The sequence below is a fragment of the Stylophora pistillata genome, chromosome 7 (assembly GCF_964205215.1).
Source record: "Stylophora pistillata chromosome 7, jaStyPist1.2, whole genome shotgun sequence".
Taxonomy (NCBI): Eukaryota; Metazoa; Cnidaria; class Anthozoa; order Scleractinia; family Pocilloporidae; genus Stylophora; species Stylophora pistillata.
The window spans coordinates 6,245,461-6,264,902 of NC_142525.1; the positions used below are offsets into that span (position 1 = coordinate 6,245,461).

General features: G+C 39.9%; 1 protein-coding gene across 1 annotated transcript in view; it reads right to left on the minus strand.

Annotated features, from left to right (window-relative positions):
• The window catches only part of LOC148726361 (uncharacterized), a 357,363-nt gene that overhangs the window by 193,095 nt on the left and 144,826 nt on the right, over positions 1 to 19,442 (minus strand). The gene's annotated exons all lie outside the window — the stretch shown is intronic.

Below are 19,442 nucleotides of genomic sequence, written 5' to 3' on the forward strand. Positions count from 1 at the left end.
GTCTCCCATCTTCCCGCCCCCTTGGGCGAGCAAGGAGAGACCCTGGTTTAGGCTGGTCACGTGTTTATAGAGCAAAAAAATTCCTTAGGGACGAGTCGTTTGTTTGCTCCATTTTTGCCCCATTTCCTTTGTCATCTTCACATCGACGCTATCGTTGTTCAGGTCGCCATGTTTTATAGCAGCCCTCAAGTCACTTACTTTGAGGATAACGTTGGGAAGGCAAAGGCAATTTGGAATGGAATTAATACACTACTACCGCGTAGGAAAAACTTTGCTCAGGCGACAAAATTGATCGTTGGTGAAGCGGTGATAACTGACCCCCATGAGCTCAGTAACGCATTTAACAGGTAGGTATTTTACCGGGATAGGCCCCAGCTTTGGGTCTCAAATTAATCCCCCTCGGGTCGGCTTTCGTGATTTTGTTGAATCTCGTGACAGTACCTTCGAGCTAAAATTACTTACTATTGATGAACTGTGTAAACTTGTGAATGATATCCCTGTGGGCAAGGCTGATGGACTTGATGGGATCCCAACTTCCCACCTAAAGTTATGGTTTACATTCATTGCATCTTCTTTGACTCATATATTTAGTTTAGTTATTTCCACTGGAATTATTCCCAACGACTGGAAGTGCGCTATAGTAACTCCAATCCACAAAGCTGACTCGAGGGTTGATCCAGCAAACTACAGGCCTATTTCTGTACTTTCTGTAATAGCTAAGCTCTTTGTAAAAGCAGTTTTCAATCAGGTATACTCATACTTAAATGAGAATAACCTACTTTCTAAATATCAGTCTGGCTTAGACCCATGCACTCTACTCTGACGACTCTCAATCATATCACAGACAATTGGTATCTCAATATGGACAATGGTTTGACGAATGCCATTCTGTTTATAGATTTAAAAAAGGCATTCGACACTATTTACCATGAGACTCCTTTGTCAAAGTTGGAGTTGTATGGGTTTAGGGGTGTAGCAACGTGCGAAATTTGCAAGAGGGTATCGCGCTTCATACATTCCTCGTACAACACACCTAGTCGGCATATTTCGGACAGCATCGACGACAACCTTCCCAAACAAGTGAAAATGTGTGAAATGCAGACTTTCGTGTTCTCGATTTGACGTCACGTTACCCGCTAGAGCCATATTCTTCTTTAAACTCGGTCGTGGGGCAAGATGGCGGCCGATTTTCCGTACTTTGACTGGGCACAGAAAATTAAAGATTTGAACAAATAAAAAAAATTTTGCACAGGAATACTCCAAAAATAAGCTTATTTCTTTAAGTAAAAAAAAAAATTTGGGTTGAGGTGCACTTTAACCTTTTTCGAGACTACCTCACTGACAGAACTCAGGTCACAGTTATTAATAATATAAATTTGGAAACTAGTCGCATACGTTGTGGGGTGCCCCAAGGTTCAATCCTCGGGTCCCTACTATTTCTATTATACATTAATGACCTTCCCAACTGTGACCTTCTGTCAGATGTGAGGATGTACGCCGATGACACTAATCTCACGTTTGCCTCCAATGACCCTGAAGAGCTGTTGTCATTCCTGACCCACGATCTGAGCAATCTGAAACAATGGGTTGACTCTAACCGTTTAAGTCTTAACGTCCTCAAGACGAAGTGTCTGTTTACAGGCACAAGGTACAAAATCTCTTCGCTCCCTAGTGAACCTTGTATTTACCTTGATGGACACTTAATTGAAAGAGTCATTAGGTCGAGACAACAGAAAGAAAATCGTTATCTTCAAGAAGAGTACGACATTTTTTAATTTATAAGACATGTTTCGATGTTACGAACATCATCATCAGTAAAAACTGCTAGGGCTATTTAACAACTAGGCGAAACATGCATAATTAATTATGATAGAGTGACAAAAATTACGTATTGAGTGAGTCAAGTGTATAAAGCCTAAAAAATGCCGTACTCTTCTTAAAGATAAAGAGTCAATAGTTACAAATGTCTTGGTGTTCAGGTGGATCAAACACTCTCATGGGAAGCCCATATCTCCAAGGTCGCCAGTAAAATTTCTAAAGTACTTGCTGCCCTTAGGAGGCTAAGACCGATATGTCCCACAGGTACCCTGGTCACAATTTATAAGTCACTGGTTCTTCCACATTTCGACTCTTGCAGCGCTGTGTGGGGGATGTATCGGAAATGACCTCAGTCAAAAACTGGAGAAACTACAAAACAGGACGGCACGTATAATAGCAAGGTCTGGTTGGGATGTCGGATCTACCCAGATTCTTCGTGCCCTCAAATGGGAAAGCCTCACTGACAGACGTGCAAAACACTTGAAATCTTTAATGTTTAAAACTGCTAATAACCTTGTACCCGAATACCTGTCTGACAAATTCACCAGCGTAAATACCATCCACAGGCATAATTTACGGGGCGCCGAACACAACTTGTTTATTCCGCGGCTGAATACGGAGGCCCTCGAAAAGAGTTTTCGTTATAGGGGTGCAGCGGCATGAACAGTCTGTCAGTTGAGGCCAGGCAGGCCACTACCTTAAATAGCTTTTATTCTTCTATTGTATAATATTATTAACTTACTTTAAGATTTCTTCTTAACAGATTGTAGTTTTTAAGTCATAGTTGTAGAGTATTAGGTACTACATGATTAGGGTTAATAGGCACGGCTCTTTTAAAGACCACTTTTCTTTTAGTGACTAGGATTCCGTGATTAAATAAAGTGATTGAAGTGATTGAATTCCAACAACCTGCCTCGTTTCCGCGTAACGACAAAGGATTGCGTGACCAGCCTATTTCAAGTGGCACGCTATCACGCGACGAGCTCATACGTGCCATTCGAGTAAAGAGACTTCCTCTCAATAGTTGTACCCCGAAGATCATGAGGGGTCATCTCCACCAATATCCTGTTTCAAATTCTGTTCTAAAAAACCTGTATGCTATTGCTTTTTATGAAATTCTTTTCTGAAAAACATACAACCGAAATTGGACCAACAGAATAGAATTTAGGAAGTTAGAATAGAAATTGAGTGAACAAAATGGAATTTAGAACACCCCAACAAAGCGAAACAGAAATTGGCGAAACAGAACAGAAACTGGCGAAACAAAACGGAAATTGACGATATCTCCCTTTCGGCTGTCACCAAAATACATAACCTCTTGTGTGACAGCCGTTCAACGCACTATATTTCAACGGGTTACTATTCAGACTTGAACGTAACCAAATAACAAGAAATAAATATTTCCTAAGAGATAAAAGGACCATCTGCTAAAACACAAAATTTAAAAGCGGGATTGCATCGCGTTGTAGCGTATGAAGTTGCCAAAGCTGTATCATTTTTCATTGCTTTACGGCGAGGACAACGGCCATTTAGGCGGATTTCGAACTTTTCGCTTTATTTAGTATACATATTTCCTTCCCTCTATATTATCGAAATTTTTTCTTTTTTCCTTCGGAATAGGTTCCAATGACTTTCTAATTTCTCACTATAATTGTGTAGTTTTTCTTGCTTTTTTCAACAAGGACTCGGCACGAGGATGTCGGACATTGACCTGGTACCAGGTTAGAAACATCCTCGCTCGGTTGTGCTTTGCCCCTGACGACTCACAACCATGAGGAGCCTTGGTGCCGACGCATCCTTCTGTCCTCACCCGGCCGGTTGATTTCCGTTTCTCTCCATCTTTGAACAACTTTCATAGACACTTCACATCTTCTTTCACCACTCCTCGATCCAACTCCTTATACTATAATATATAAAAGTCTTCTGTTAATATATGTATTTTATTAGCTCTTTACAGATGCTGCTTATTACACAAAGTTCCATATTATTTACCTTTATTCTTTTTATTCCCCCCTAAAAACAAATATAAACCTGGACCCTTAGCCCACCCCACCCCAAAACATTTTAACATAACCCCTCACCATAAACTCACAGGAAAGTGTTAACAATACCACGTACTCTTTATATGTCACCAATAAATTAAAATGCCTAACACAGTTTTGCATCACATCCCTTACAACTCCTTATCAAGAGGGTAATAGGAATAAAGACTCTTCTACCTATATCCTTCCCATTCCTGCAGTCACCTTTCCATAAAACTAATTGTAAAAAGAGAAAAATTTCTTTTTATCAATAATTCTTTTTTCCTCTCCTATCAATAACCCCTTTTCCCTTCCTACAGTCAAAAACAGAGACCCCATACCACAAACCCTAAGCAAACCTTTACCTATTACTAACCTTTACCCCTCCCAAACCCTGACCCTAACCCAACCCTAATCTAGCACCAACCCTAACCCTAAACCTAATCTAACACTAACCCTAACTCTAACTAATACTAACACTAACCCTAATATAACTCTAACCCTAACTATAACCAAAACTCTAACATAACATTAGCAATTTAACCCGAAATCCTAAATGCTTCCCTCCCCCCTCTTGCTAATAGTTACTCTTATATAATATTTTAAATTCATTTTATTTTATTTTCTTTTTATTTTATTTTTTATTTTAATAATATATAACATATATGTTTTACAATTTTAAATTGAGTTTAGGAGCGTGCTGTTGTTACAGAAGTCGCTCCCTCAATTTTAACACCTAACTTTTATGTTCATTTTACACACTCATTCCCAGCCTTACATACGCTTTGTTCCTTCTTTACCCACTGATCACGAGATTGCTCATCGGTGGAGTGGAAATCCATTTTCATGGGATCCCATACATCAACACCAAGGGAAGCCACAAAGGTTGCTGGTGAAACTACTGATTAATATATTTAATACTATACAAACGAAGGATTGGCTTTTAAACCATGTATAACTTCAAGCCCTTTTTTCTAAAACAATTTTTTACATGACTCAACTGCATGTCTGTGTGTCTGTGTGTCTGTGTGTCTGTGTGTCTTTATTGTTCAAAAGATAAAATTACATATCTTATGTTACATCTAATACAGGAAGTACACTTTCACAAAGCTACATTATACTTAAAAACAATTCTATTAAAAAATGTATTCTTAAAACGGTTTGTGCGAATAGCGGGCATGACAGGGGATTTATTTCTCAAATTATACTTCGTGATCTTGGTCTCAGGGAAGTAGGCTCTAAGAGGATGGCTCAGGATAGTTGAAACCTTGCGACAAATTTTGTGATCTTGCGTTTTAAGTAAGTCACCTATCACTAATTTCTTAGATATGTATTTACGTTTAAAACTGTCCCTCCTCCTCTCAGGGGGGTGGACTCGTGTAGACTGTGTCCGCATAATACTTGGCATAGTTGGGGATAAAAACAGCTTGATTTTTCCACTTTCATTAAAGTAGTACTGCTAGCATAATCAATATACTATTAGTTATTTTTGGCTTGAAGGGAACATAACCAGAGGCATAACTCGACTGATCTCTAAGTTTCACTATTTTCAAGTTCGGTACATGTGGTTCCGTCTATTTTCAATTTTGCAATGTCTTAAGTAAGGAACTGGTTACCGCAATACTGCGTCGTTCATCGATATCGTCTAATTAAAGGACTGCACAAACTGGAAATAAAAAATTACGTCGGTCCCAGATCTTGCTTCCGCAGGCAACAAAATGTCAGAATATGTTAAATGTGTATTTATGTTTTATCGGAGCAAGTGCGTAACTCAAGATAAAGATGACATCATGCTCTGACTTTATTAAAAAAAACACACACACATCTTTTTTGCCTGTTTTGTGTTTCTTATTTAAAAAGTATTCTTTCCGAAAAAAAAGAAAAATAATTTTAAAAAAGGAGCATAATTTTGAGCATAACTTGGATTATAATTGAGCAATGCTATTAGCATAATTTGGTGCTTTTCTAAAGCTCTACCAGTGGCCGGTCGAGTTCTTGTGTAGAAGAGCGCAGTTGCTCAAGTGAAAGATACCACGAACCGATGTCATATTTAGTTCTCTAAATAAATTTCGTGCACATCTATGATGCAACGCGATGATTTCTACAACAGACAGAAAGATTTTTTTCTGTCTGAGTCCTAATTACTTTTGAATACCAAATATACGGTTTAAATTTAGAAAAATACGTCTATCTTATTTAAACTGTTCCCCAGCACCATTTTCTTTGTCTTAGTCAAGCTGTACAGAGCTCAACCGAGATATTAACTGAAACGAAAAATTAAGAGTCAGTTATTTACACAAAGTTTAGCCGTTGTGTAACAAAACCGCGTTCTAAGCCATCTTCAACGAACCTTTATCTGAACATTTATTTTCATGAACAGTGTCAGGAGGGCGGACATCTAATAGTACAGGACCTTCATTTAATCAAATCAGTTCTCTGCTAGAGAATCCCTGAGGCCCATTGCTCGCGCAAATCCGCCAGCGGTCTGGGTCAGACCTCTGAATCACACAGATCACATGTACTGAAGAGTAAACAACGCATTGTTGATTTACGATTCTAGGCTTGATTTCTCTGGGCTTGAGGTCTTGGTCTTGTTCCAATTTTCTGCTGATAAGCACAGGTTATAATGTAGTGCCAATCTTGTGACAGAGATCACGCATTTGCCTTTTAACTGCTTTAGCTGATGTTTGATCTTTGAAGGGTAAACTTACTCTCCTACCATGCTGCCGTCTTCCTTGTTTTTCTCTCCCGTACCAAATAAAAAGCTCTGAATGGTTTTGGTAATGGTAGAATTAATCATTGCCAAGGAATAATCAAGTCGATTAAAGATAGAAGGTAGTCTAGTGCATTCTTGATTGAAGGCTTCAGTCGTTTGGGGTAGAGCATATGCACGATGGATCATTGTTTTCAACAAGCAGTCTTTATAGCGCTTGTCTGCATGGCTTTTAAAATGCAGCAACAAGCCAGTGTTTGTTGGCTTTCTATATACTTGTGTGTCGATCTTTGTTCGGTTTTTTATTATTTCGATGCCGATAAAAGTCTTGTCGTCAATAGGAAGCTCCATCGTAAAAGACAGGCTGGGGCGGAGGCTATCAAGAGTAGTGAGAAAGTCAACTGCAGCATCGGTGCTGGGCATTCTGGCCAAGGTATCGTCAACACATCTCTTGTATAATGTGGACATCACACCATCGCGGGTAAGCTTCTCCTCAAAGTGACAGTGGAGGACATTGGCCATGAGAGGGTCAAGGGGTGAATCATAACTCAACAGTGCGTTGTTTACTCTTTTACATGTGATCTGTGCGATTGAGATTATGTCGGCTGCTTCACAACTCGACACCTCCATCAGCGTATTGCTGAAAATAAAAACTCTGCGATCGGTAAATTTAACACCTTTTGACAGCCCATGGGGATGCAAACCTCCTCAAAGAAAGCCAATTACGCATTCTAAAAAAGTGCCAAGGAAATTTGACCGTCTTGTCTACGAGATGCTTTTCACCAAGCAGCCCAATCCTAGTCTCGACACGCAGACTGATTCCATTCGAGCTAAATTATTTGTGGTAAAGAACATTCCATTACATATTGTCTTTTTAGTATTGAAACATTTTTTAACTTTCACTTTTTGACTTGATAATAACGTCAGCCAAACGTCGAAATGTCTTCAACAAATTTTTAATGTTTTTTAATAAATTATTTTATCGCAATTTTTTAATGGTTGTTATGAAAAAAACGCTTCTTTTTCGTATAAAAATAAAAGAAAAAACAATCTTTTTGCAGTACTCAGAGGGGTGCGATTCCACCAAAAATTAAATCAGAATCAGATAAAAGGAAGGAAATTTTCCTTTTTCCTTTCCTCAAGAACCTTTGACCAACTTTTCTGTTCCACAGCCTCGTTACAAGCACAGTAGCCTCTCCTAAGATTACCCACTCATCCCTTCCCCAACCAATGTCTTACTTCTCACTACCCTTGTGGGGTCTACACCCACAAACCAAGTACAGTAAACCACGTAGCCAATAACTTTATTACAAAGTATTTGCGGTTCTGTTACACTTAGCGTTGCTTTTCACTCCAATGATTAAACTACTTTAACTACCTGGTAAGTATCTTGGACCCAAAATTAAGATTTGACTTGCTACCGTTTATTTCGTTTAACTGTAATAATCTATTAAATTTGATAGAGGTATCAATTTTATCATTAACAAAAAGAAAGATGTAAAGGTGGTTGGCTTCTCTGAACTATAGCTCGAATCCTTTTCCTACATACATGATTGAATAAAATAAAATAAAATTGTGGATTTATATTGCGCCGTTTCCATGACGGGATGATCAACTGCGCATTACAACAATGCATGGAATAAATATTAATTACATCATTACAACAATGCATGAAATAAATACTAATTATATCATTACAACAATGCTTTGTAATAGATGCCAGTTACATCATGTGTAGTATAGCCTTACTAAAAAAATGTCTTTAAGAGTTTTTTAAAAGTGTCGACAGATTTAGCCATTCTAATTTCCGAAGGTAAATCATTCCAGAGTTTTGGCGCCGAAACAACGAAAGCACGGTCGCCTAGGGTTTTTAAAGTTTTAAAGTTCGGGTAAGATAGCAGTATTCCGTCATTAGAACGCAGTCCATATCTTGAATTTTAAGGCTTAATTTTGACAAGATCATTGATATAGGACGGTGCGGGTTTGCGAATGGCTTTGAAAGTTAAAAGTAGAACCTTAAAAATAATACCAAATGAGACAGGAAGCCAATGCAGCTGACAGAGCTCCGATGTTACGTGGCAAATTTTGTCTTGCATAACATCATTAGTAGACCTAGGCAGTACTAGTGTGGTAAGCTTACAGCTTGGATGCTGTAAAGCTTTACATAGACTGGAAACACCGGTATCAGTGATCATAGTACGCTCCAGATCTAGCGTAGTTAACTTAGAGCTTGGATACTCTAAAGCTTTACATAGACTGGCAACACCGGTATCAGTGATCTTATTACCCCACAGAGACAGTGTGGTTAGCTTACACCTTGGTTGCTGTAAAGCTTCACACAGACTGGTAACACCGGTATCAGTGATGTTAACATCCCACAGATTTAGTGTGGTTAGCTTACAGCTTGGATGCTGTACAGCTTCACACAGAGTAGCGACACCGGTAACAGCGATCTTCATACGCCACAGAATAAGTGTAGTTAGCTTGCTTACTACTAATCTATTAATAACATTAACGCATTCATCGGTCAAGATAATGTTCCGAAATTCCAGTTCCGACACAGGACAGTGTTCATCGATCAGTGAATTACAGACTCGTTGTATTCCGGGCAGTGTTAGCCAACTCAATATAAGTGAACTTTTAGATGATGGCTGCGCAGGCTGTAGCCTTTGTTCATTTTGACTTCTGTGTGTTTTTACTATAAATCTCTTAATAAGTTAACTATAGATATTTTATCTACTACTGTATTTAGTTTGTATATTCTCCCCTAATTGGTGTCCCCAAATTAGTAGGGGATTTGTTCCCTGGCTAGACGGTTTTTGACACTTTAATAAAGTTTCTACTACTACTACTATTTGTAAAGTTGTAACTTCGTAACTGCCACGGACTTATCAGAACATTTGTGTTGTGCCTCTCCAGCTTCCTCTTTGTTTAGTTCACTGATAATGTCCAACACAAATGATACTGCAATGCTGTCTACATCTGGTAAAAATGCATGTCGCCGTGTGAATCACAGAACGCTTTGGGATGATTGCTGATGAACTTTTTGGCGAATCCTTTGTCTTGATACTCACTCAGACACTTTATTCTGAGAAATCCACCAAAACCCTCTAAAACTACAATACTGGTTAACAACTCTTTCATCAGTTCCTCGTTTCCCTCATTTAACAGAATGCCAGCCATGAATTGGAAAACCGTTGCAGAGTATTCCTTGTCTGGAATGCGATTTCCCTTTACAAACCAACGAGCGGCAAAGAATTCTTGGAGAGTAAGATGTGTGAAGCTAAAATGTTTCGCCGTTGTAATCAATGCAGTCCTAAAAGGCTGACCACAGTAAAGAAGACCGCTACCTTTCAGTTTGTTGACTTCGTCCAGTTGAAATTCGCTTTCCTATCTCGCTTTCATCAAACGTTGGCTTATTTTCATGTCGCAGTTTGGCCGCTAGTTCTGATAATTTCTCTACTGTGCTCTTAATTACAGGAGGATGATTGAATTGTTCAGGAATTTCTTTCTGTCTGTATTCTGAGTCGGCGCAGTGCTTAAGTTAAAAAATCTCAAGAAGTTTTGTGTAAATGTCGGTTGTTGAGACAAGAAGGTCATCAGGATTTTCTGATTCGGTTAGGGTATACTCCATCTCGAAGCACAACAGGTAGCAGAGCATAGGAATATGAGCAAAACTGACAAGGTTTTCATTCTTATGACATGTTAAAGTAGAGCGTTCTTCATCGTTTCATCTTTCTCGAAGTTCTTTTTGACCTGTGCTGACGAAAATCCCGTAATATCCACGTCCCGTCCAAGACGGATTCCTCCTAACTTGTCCGATTCATCAGGCCGCGAGGTAATCATTACGACAGCCCCTTTCAGGATTTTTCCATTGACGAGTTTTGAACGTAATGCAGCCACTGGCATTTGACAACAAACGTCATTTGGATACTGTTCTTCCGAGTTTCCAGCGATGTAATCTTGCTGGGAATACTCGTTGAGGATAATCAAAACTTCTCTGAAATGATTTATAATGTACTCAAATATGTGTTCATCAATGTTACAATAGTGATCTAGAACCGAAGAACGGGTTAAAAATTCTCTTAAGGTCACAAAGTTACTTTGAAGCAAATTCAATTGACGGAAAGTAAGCAAATACGCAAATTTAAATTTTGGGATTTTAACGGTTTCTCTTGCTTGGAATAATTCGTTTTTAGCCCAATTGCGGATCAACTTTTGGCAAAACAGAGATTTCCCAATCCCTGCTTTTCCAACGACAAGAATAGAACTAGGATTCTCTTGATCCTCACTCGTGCCAAGAAATATTTCATCGCAGTGCTTAACTGGAGTACCGCTGAGTTTTCCGTAGGACTTAGGCTTTTTACTCCTGGAATATCTCTTAAACCGCCTGGAATATCTCTGGAATATCCTCCTGGAATATCTCTTTAACCGCCTCCCGGTTAGCTCAATGGATAGAGCGCTGGACTGATGTGCGGGAGGTCGAGGGTTCGAGCCCCGGCCGGACCAACACTTAAGGTCTTAAAATAATTGAGAAGAATATGCTGCCTTTCTATAACATCAAGAAATGGCTTAGATATTCTAGTCTTCTCGGATAGGGACGAATAAATGGAGGTCCCGTCTCCTGCAGGGTTAGGGGTAGGAGACGTTAATTTCCCACGCACGAGATTACTGTGTGATGGATGTCCTCCCCTGGGGTGGGATGGGTGGGCTGTTGTCTTGCGTTGTTGTCCATGCCCCACGTGAAGACATTAAACTTTGATTACTTTTACTATTACTATTGTCATTCCCGATGAGGGTTTTTCTTCCATATTGGATGAGAAGATTGATAAATATTTGGTCCGTTTTCAAGTTGGAAATCGTGCGAGAGGCCAGCAGTTTGGGTTGCAACTCTGTTTGGCCTATGATGGAAAATTTCAAAGCTGCAGTATAGGCACCTACGGCTGAAAGATAAAAGAGAAAAATACTTGATAAGTAACCTGAACGCGAGGAAAAGTAGTTCAGTAGATACATTTCTCACCTTACTAGGGCTTAAGTGTAAAAATTAGAGTTTTTTTGTTTTCTGAATAAAACTCTTGACTTTCCTTTTAGAAAACTCCTGGAACTGCATGGGAGATCTTCCCAATTTCCCATCAATCTTTGAGTTAAAATAGCCGCTTATAAGTTCACTGTTTATCATTATTTTTCACGGGTTCCATATCATTATTACAACTGACATTTTTTGTCACAAGCATTCCTGATTCTCTATCCAATATATCTGTTCACACCTAACATGTACCGTAAAAACCCGCACATAAAAACCTAGCTATTTCCAAGTGAGCCTCCGCATATTTTGATGTAAATGTTGTTTAGTAGGAGGTTAGACCCCCTAGGTTCTAAATTACATTCTTAACTTCTGTTTGAAAGAAAAGAAATTTCTGTTCGTGGGTGTGGGTGTGACATGGCGCTGTATACCAGCCTTAAAGTGCCCTGCTTGAACATTGTAAACTTATACACAGAGTTGGATACGTTGCACGAGGATGGATGCATTGACAGTACAGTGAGTATGAGAGCGATACTCGGTGTAACGAACACTATTTTAGCAGTAGCGAAAACAAAGCTTGAAAAAAATTCAGGCCTGTACAGGATTCAAAGCAATGACCTCTGCGATACCGGTACAGCCGTACTCTACCAACTGAGCTAACAGGGTGACGGGGAGCTGCTCATTATGTTGGTTCCTAATAAACCCGTGAGCTGATGAGTCAACGTTTGAGAAAATATCTGAAAATCATATGTGAACTGCGGTTAAAGAAATGAGTATGAAGGCGATCTTCTCAGTAATGAAGACTACTTACGCAGTTGTGAAAATAAGGCCTGAAAAAAATTCAGGCCTGTACGGGATTCGAACCCATGACCTCTTTTTTTTTTTTTTTTTTTTTTCAAGCCTTATATATTCACAAACGTTGACAGTGCAGTATTATGATCTTAAAACTCTATCAGTGTTCTGGCTGGCTTTCATTCCCTCTTTCGTATCCCATGTAATGTACAGTATTATATTTGAAAAAGCTCCTTATTCTAAAAATGAATATGGCTATATTAAAGTTTACAAAGCAATTCTTGGGTTTCAGGTGACGTCACAAGCTTTGCTGAAGTTAGTATCCGCCATGTTGGTGTCCCTCGGGTGTCAAATTTATGCATAATTAGTCGATTTCTATAGTGAAGCCATCTCTCTTATCGCCGTATTATTTCGCCAACTACATGAATATCCAGAAAGAAAAAAGCGATAAAAGTATCTGGCATTCATCTTAAGGTATCCCAGTGCTCTCTGAGTATGCCGAAAGCTTAGAGAGTTGGAAGGAAAGATGTTTACAAAAGATCTCGGTCATCGCGGTTGACCCTGCAAGCGTGACAGCCGAGAAGTTCAGTCCAAAATGCTTGCCTCTTGTGGAAGTGTCGGATTTGCTGAGTTACCTCGTTCTTGAGACCAGCTTCTACACCAAGAAGCAGTTCAAGGCGTTCAAGAGTCTAGAGGCGTTTAATCAAATGGTGTCGGGATTTGTAACCTCAGTTGTTGGCAAAGTAATCGCCGGCAAGTATGTCGTGAGAGCACGAGTTTGGCATTCACAGCATATGAATGATCCTTTTGTGAACATTTGGGTCATTTCCGAAAACAATGGGACTATTTTGTCAGCCCATTGCTTTGGATGCAAAGCTGGACTGGCTGAGTCATGCTCACATATCGCGAGTGTTTTATTTTATATTAGAGCAACTACTCGAATTCATGGCAAGCTCGCTGGGTGTCACGAAAACTCAGACACCGAAAACTCAGATCCCTCGAAGTGTTCTCCAAGCTTCTAAAGTGCTCCATAATTCGATAGTGCATAGCATAAAGCATGAAACAATTGTTTTATAACATAACCGGTGGAATAATGCAACAAATCCGACGCGAAAGACGGACAACAATATCAAGAGTTATTCTTCAGTGAAGCAAATCGTGACGGCGCTGATGCCGAGTCTTCTTTCCCGTTGTTTTTCTCTTTCTGCCTCATTTAAGAACTCTAGCCTAAGGGTCGCAAAATTGTCTTCGTTTTGGGACTGGTGGGCCGAGTCTCTGTTTGTATCCATTATTATCGCGAAATATTTAAGAATTTTAACAGAGCGACAACAAGGATCTGTGCGACGAAGTACAAAAAAGTAAACAAATGTCCCTTTCGGCTCGTCAACATCACGCCACATTTTAATACTTTGGTGTTGGAGCGAGCGCATTTGATCCAGTTAACTGTGAATGAAAAGCTCAAAATTAACGGGAAAAATGGAGGAAATCTAAGCAAAATGAAGTCTTGTGTCACTCTAAAATGTTTTAATGCTCAACCATCGGACGATTTTGCGAAACGTGCAACTTGCGGCCTTGTTTTTGCTGCTTCAGTTGGATCAAGACCCAAAACGTCAAAATACACGCGGCATTACCAGGAGTGATCATGAGTCGAGTTTATCTCTTGAATTTTCGAGGGGTCTGAGTTTTCGGGGTCTGAGGTCTGAGTTTTCGGGGTGTGAGTTTTCGTGACACCCCAAGCTTGCTTGCACTCAGGTAAAATGCTCATGGATTTTGCCGACATATGTCAATGAAGTGCCGTATGCGAGGGCTAAAGACATCAATTTCTCATCGGCTAAGAAGCTCAAAGAAAAGCTCCACCAAAAAATCGAGGATCTACAACAGCCGCAAGCCTCGAACCATACAACAACTTCTAGTTCCTCCTGTTCTTCCCCTTGATTTGTAATGATCTTAGGTATAGCGCATTAAATCATATATCCAATGAATTTTGCGCCATAGAAATAATAAAATTATTAAATTATTATACGAAAAAATCCTTAGTCTTTATGCTTTCCACTTTTGCGCGAACAGCCAACAACAATACATAAAACCATCCCCTCTTTCTCACATGAACTCTTCGTTAGATACGGTTTGTTTACGCTCGAGGGACACCAAGATGGCGGATAGTAACCGTTGCTAAGGTATTGGTCACGTGGGTGAAACCCAAGGATTGGGTGGGGGAACAATTGGACAAGGTTTCATACAGTAGAACCACTCAAAACCGGACACCCTTGGGACCGAAGGAAATGTCCGGCTTAGAGGGGTGTCCGGTGTACTAACTGAAGGTTTTACCCATAAGGCAATTTTTATGCAACATAATGTACTATCTGATTGTAAGTACCAGTACATGGTACACGAACACTGATAAAGCACATCAGTAAAGGAACTGACAACATGGATCACAAGGAAGCTTTTCAACTTCATTTTATTTATTCTACCAAAAAAATTCAGTGTTACACATAGGATCCTATGATCGCCGATTTTAATGCATTTGTATACTTCTTTTTTCTTTAGAATATCACCCACAGCTGATTTCATTCACCGATCCCAAATTTACCGCTTAAACCCTTCAGTCTTGGTCAAGGCTCTGATTCCGCGCATTTGATCAACTCAATTCTCTTCTCTAACGATAACTCGATTCTCTGGCGTTTTTCTTGTCTCAAACATAGTGATGTTTGCTCCTTCGTTTGTTTTCGCAAGTGATTTCATCCGCAACATGGCAGTCTTTTAAGCTGACCCCTATTATTGTCATTCATTGTCAACTTTAAATTTTTTACTTCAGCACCGATAGAACAATGAGTAATCAGCCGATGCGCGTTTCTCATTTCTGATTGGGATTTCACAGCTGCATGATTACGATTTTAATTTTAGTCACGTTTAAAAACGCGTGATTTGATTTTGGCGGCAAGCTTAAAACTTTCACGTCCGTTTTAACGAGGTCAATTTCTGTCAGTATGTGATTACGGACTGAAAAAAGGCGTCCGGTTTCCGGAAGTGAGGGGTTCCGGTTTGATAAGGTTAAAAATAGAGAAAATGTATGACAGAGATTTTGGGGCCGAAAAAAAGGTCTGGTATCGAGAGGATTCCGGTTAAATGAGGGTCCGGTTTAGAGGGGTTCCACTCTACTACTTAAATAAATGTGACTGGGGAAGTTGATAGACCCAACGTTTCGACACTCCACTCTAGAGCCTTCAGCAGGGGTGATCTAATCGTTGCAATAAGAGGTCCCTCTACATATGCTCCTTCTTTCTGACAAGATGCAAATAGGCGTCAGGTCGCAAGCCGTTTTCAAAGATAATTGAATTACGGTCGTGAGGAATCTTGCATCGTTCCCTCGCGTGAAGTACCACCTAAGCACACAGATCAACTATTATGCGAATTCATCGGCTACTTTTCAACTATGACTATTACTAATAAGTGTTGATATCAATCCCAACCCTAGTCCTGCTTCCTCGATCGGATTCAAATGACTGCTCATCGTGTTGCCGAACAGTAGCCTGAAACCATAGAGCATTAGTGTGCAGCACATGTAAGTCGAAGTGTCACATTAAGTGTGAAAATGTACTGCCACGTAAGTAAAAGGAGCTGCTAAACGCTACAAACATCGTTTACTCATGTAGAAGATGCCGCGAATCCCTGTCAAAGATTAACACGCAACAACCTGTTCTGCAACTCAGCCAAACAGAACCGAAAGTACTGAACAAGGAGCAGTTACGAAAACGAAGCGCCCGAAAACGAAGACTCCCCACGAAAACGATCGAAGACCATTACCAAAACGAAGACCGCCTACGAAAACGAAGACCCATTACGAAAACGAAGACCCCCCCTACGAAAACGAAGACCATTACGAAAACGAAGACCCCCCTACGAAAACCCAGACCCATCACGAAAGTGAAGACACATTATTAAAACAAGTTCAAAAGGGGTTGGTATTACCTTTGTGGACAAAGATTACGTTCACGAGGGTAGTTTCGAAAACGAAGACTCCGCAAACGAAGACCTAAGACCACCTACGAAAACAAAGATCCATTACGAAAACGAAGACCCCCCTCCGAAAACGAAGATGCATTACGAAAACGAAAACCCCCTACGAAAACAAAGACCCATTACGAAAACGAAGACCCCATACGAAAATGAAAGACCCATCACGAAAGCGAAGACACATTACTAAAACCTTAATTCAAAAGAGGTTGGTATTACCTTTCGTGGACAAAGATTATGTTCATGAGACACTACGAAAACGAAGATCCTCACGGAGATCTTGAATTCTGAATTTGGCACGTCTGTAATTTATTGCGGAATATTTCAACAGTAGAGCTCATTAAGCCTTCAATGGGACTTCTTTAAAGCTAAAACGAGATTTAATCGAAGAGACATGACATGCATGTGGTGGTATATAATGAAGCAACAAGATTTAAGTTTATTAATGAAAATCACATCGACTAGCGGTAATTACACTTCCGGCGAGGAAATAGATACTGTTGTTTGAATAAAACATGGCAATTTGGCCGATTAATTTCAATAACACTTTTCTTGCGGGTAAAAAATTACAAATCAATACCTTAATCAAAGCCTTAAGCTAGTCCTACCTCGTTTCGTGATGGGTATTCGTTTTCGCAGGGGGTCTCTGTTTTCGTAGGCGGTCTTTGTTTTCAGGGTCTTCGTTCTCGTAACTACCCGAACATGGCTACTTTTCAGAACTTAACATGAGGATATCGTGTATCATAACTCACCCATTAGTTTTGGCGCGATTTTATTGGTTACTTTACGTCACGTGGTACAAAATCACAGGACAGTTATCACGTAATAACCCCCGTCCGCGTCAATATTTCTCCTCCGATTTTTTCCGTGAAAAACAAACATAGTCAACATAAAAGTTTCAACTTTTCCGTTCTCCTATTTACATGGAAAGAAATCAAACTATTTTTTCCTTCGTCGTTTATGTAGTGATGACTGATTTCCACCACAAATCAGAGTCAATGTGCCAGTTTTTCGATACACGTGGTTACCCTGAATCTTTCATTCAAGCAGGTAATCACCGCGCCCAACTTATTGATCGACATTTTGCACTACAAACGTCGCAAAAGGAAGCTTCCGACTGCATTCCATTCACTCTCACGTTTCACCCTCACAATTTTCGCGATTGAGAATTCTCGTTTCGTTAAAATTCATTAAAACTAAGATAACGGTTCGAACACCAAGGTTAAAAATCTTACATTACGAACAAGAAGGTGAAGTCCAGATAGCTGGATCAACAGTGTCGTTAAACCCATTTCTGGAGCTAAAGCATTACGGTCCGTATGTTTCAGGGAATTCTTCTAAGCAGCTTTCACCAGGCGCACGTGAACCAGTTAGCGCATGACCAGACAATACCTACTGCTGCTGACCAGTCTCGTGGAAAAATGAGAAAGCAATCTCCGCGGCAAAATCCAGCGCATGCGTATACGTCACTCAGCTCTGTTATATCCAAACACATGTTACGTGATTTTTTATTTTAGATCTGTGTTACCAAAACTTGCATTGTAAAATTTCCAGTGATCTGCGTTTTTACATTGCCGCTCGCCTTTTATGGGCCAAGAAACACGGTTTTAAGCGCCGCCGATTTTTAAAACAGCTGAGTAATCAGGCCTAACACCTGATGAATGGCGTGCGTGGAGCAGAATTAATGCAGGCTCGCCAATACCTTCCTCTCTGGTCATCACAAAAAGACAGAAAAATCATAATTTGAATCAAGAATAGTTTTATTTGTGACTCCAACTTGTGCATACAGATATACAAATCGTCAAAAGATAGATCAAAATGAAACTATGATGAACTGGTGGATAACCTGTGCAGAATATGACAAGAATATACAATAGTGGATTGAACTAAAAGCCAATGATCCTTTAATTTCAAGAAAAAGAAATTTGAATTGAGCCGTTATCCACACAAGAGTCTTAATCAATTCGTCTGCCATATTCAAATGTATCATATGATCTCTCTGGCCCTGCTGGCGCAATCCCGTAGAAAACCGTACCCAGCTCCCCACCTTAACCCCCCACCCCTCCAGAAACACAACTTCTGTCTCGTGCAAAGCCTCTCTCACATCAAGACTGACAACAGCCACTGCTCACCCTCCAAATATTTTCCTTTTTCTGTGTCATCTTTGTTAGTAAATTCTCCCTCTTTCTAACTGACGGCTTTTCCTAAAATACTCACCTGAGGGCTTAATGTATACCCAGTTCCCACGGAAAAACAGGAAAGGAAAAAAAAACGTGTCGACTGGAAAAGAAAACAGGGACACGATCAATCGGGAATGAATTCAAAGTGAGAATAATTGCATTAGGCCACTCTTGCGCCATTATCTACAGTCACATTAGTCACTCTCGTTCCCAGGGTCTTTTCTACGGTGGCCCATAAGGGTCACTACATAAAAAAGGTCAACTGTATATTAAACACTGCATCATATACACGCAAAAAAAAAAATGTGGCTGCAAATAAAAAATATTATCTTGCTGCAACTGAAAAAAAGATGTTGCTGCAAATAAAAAATGTCGCAGCAAATGAAAAAAAGATGGTACCCAGTCTTGCTCCTTTCAAGCATCGTGCAAAAACACTTCACCGAGATCGCCCTGTTTTGTCCTAGTTGCGGGAAGCCAGCAAAGAATCAAAGTTCTGCTCAGCTTGTGGCTTTTCCCTACAGGAGTCAAGTGTTCCATGCCCCTCAGGGATCGGCTCTGAAGCGGAGCAACCTGCAGTGAAGACTCCAATAAAATTTCAGGAATTTTTAAAACGAAAGAGCGAGAAAAGAAAGGAACATTCGAAGCCAAAATCTACCAGGAAAGTGGAAAGAGATGTTTCTATAAACATTGGCATCATCACTGCTAGAGGGAAAAGCCACAAACTGAGCAAAACTTTGATTCTTCGCTGGCCTCTTTCCCACATCGAGGACAAAACATAGCGATCACAGTGAAGTGTTTTAGCACGAGACTTGAAAGGAGCAAGACTGGGTACCATCTTTTTTTTTTATTTGCAGCAACATTTTTTATTTGCAGCAACA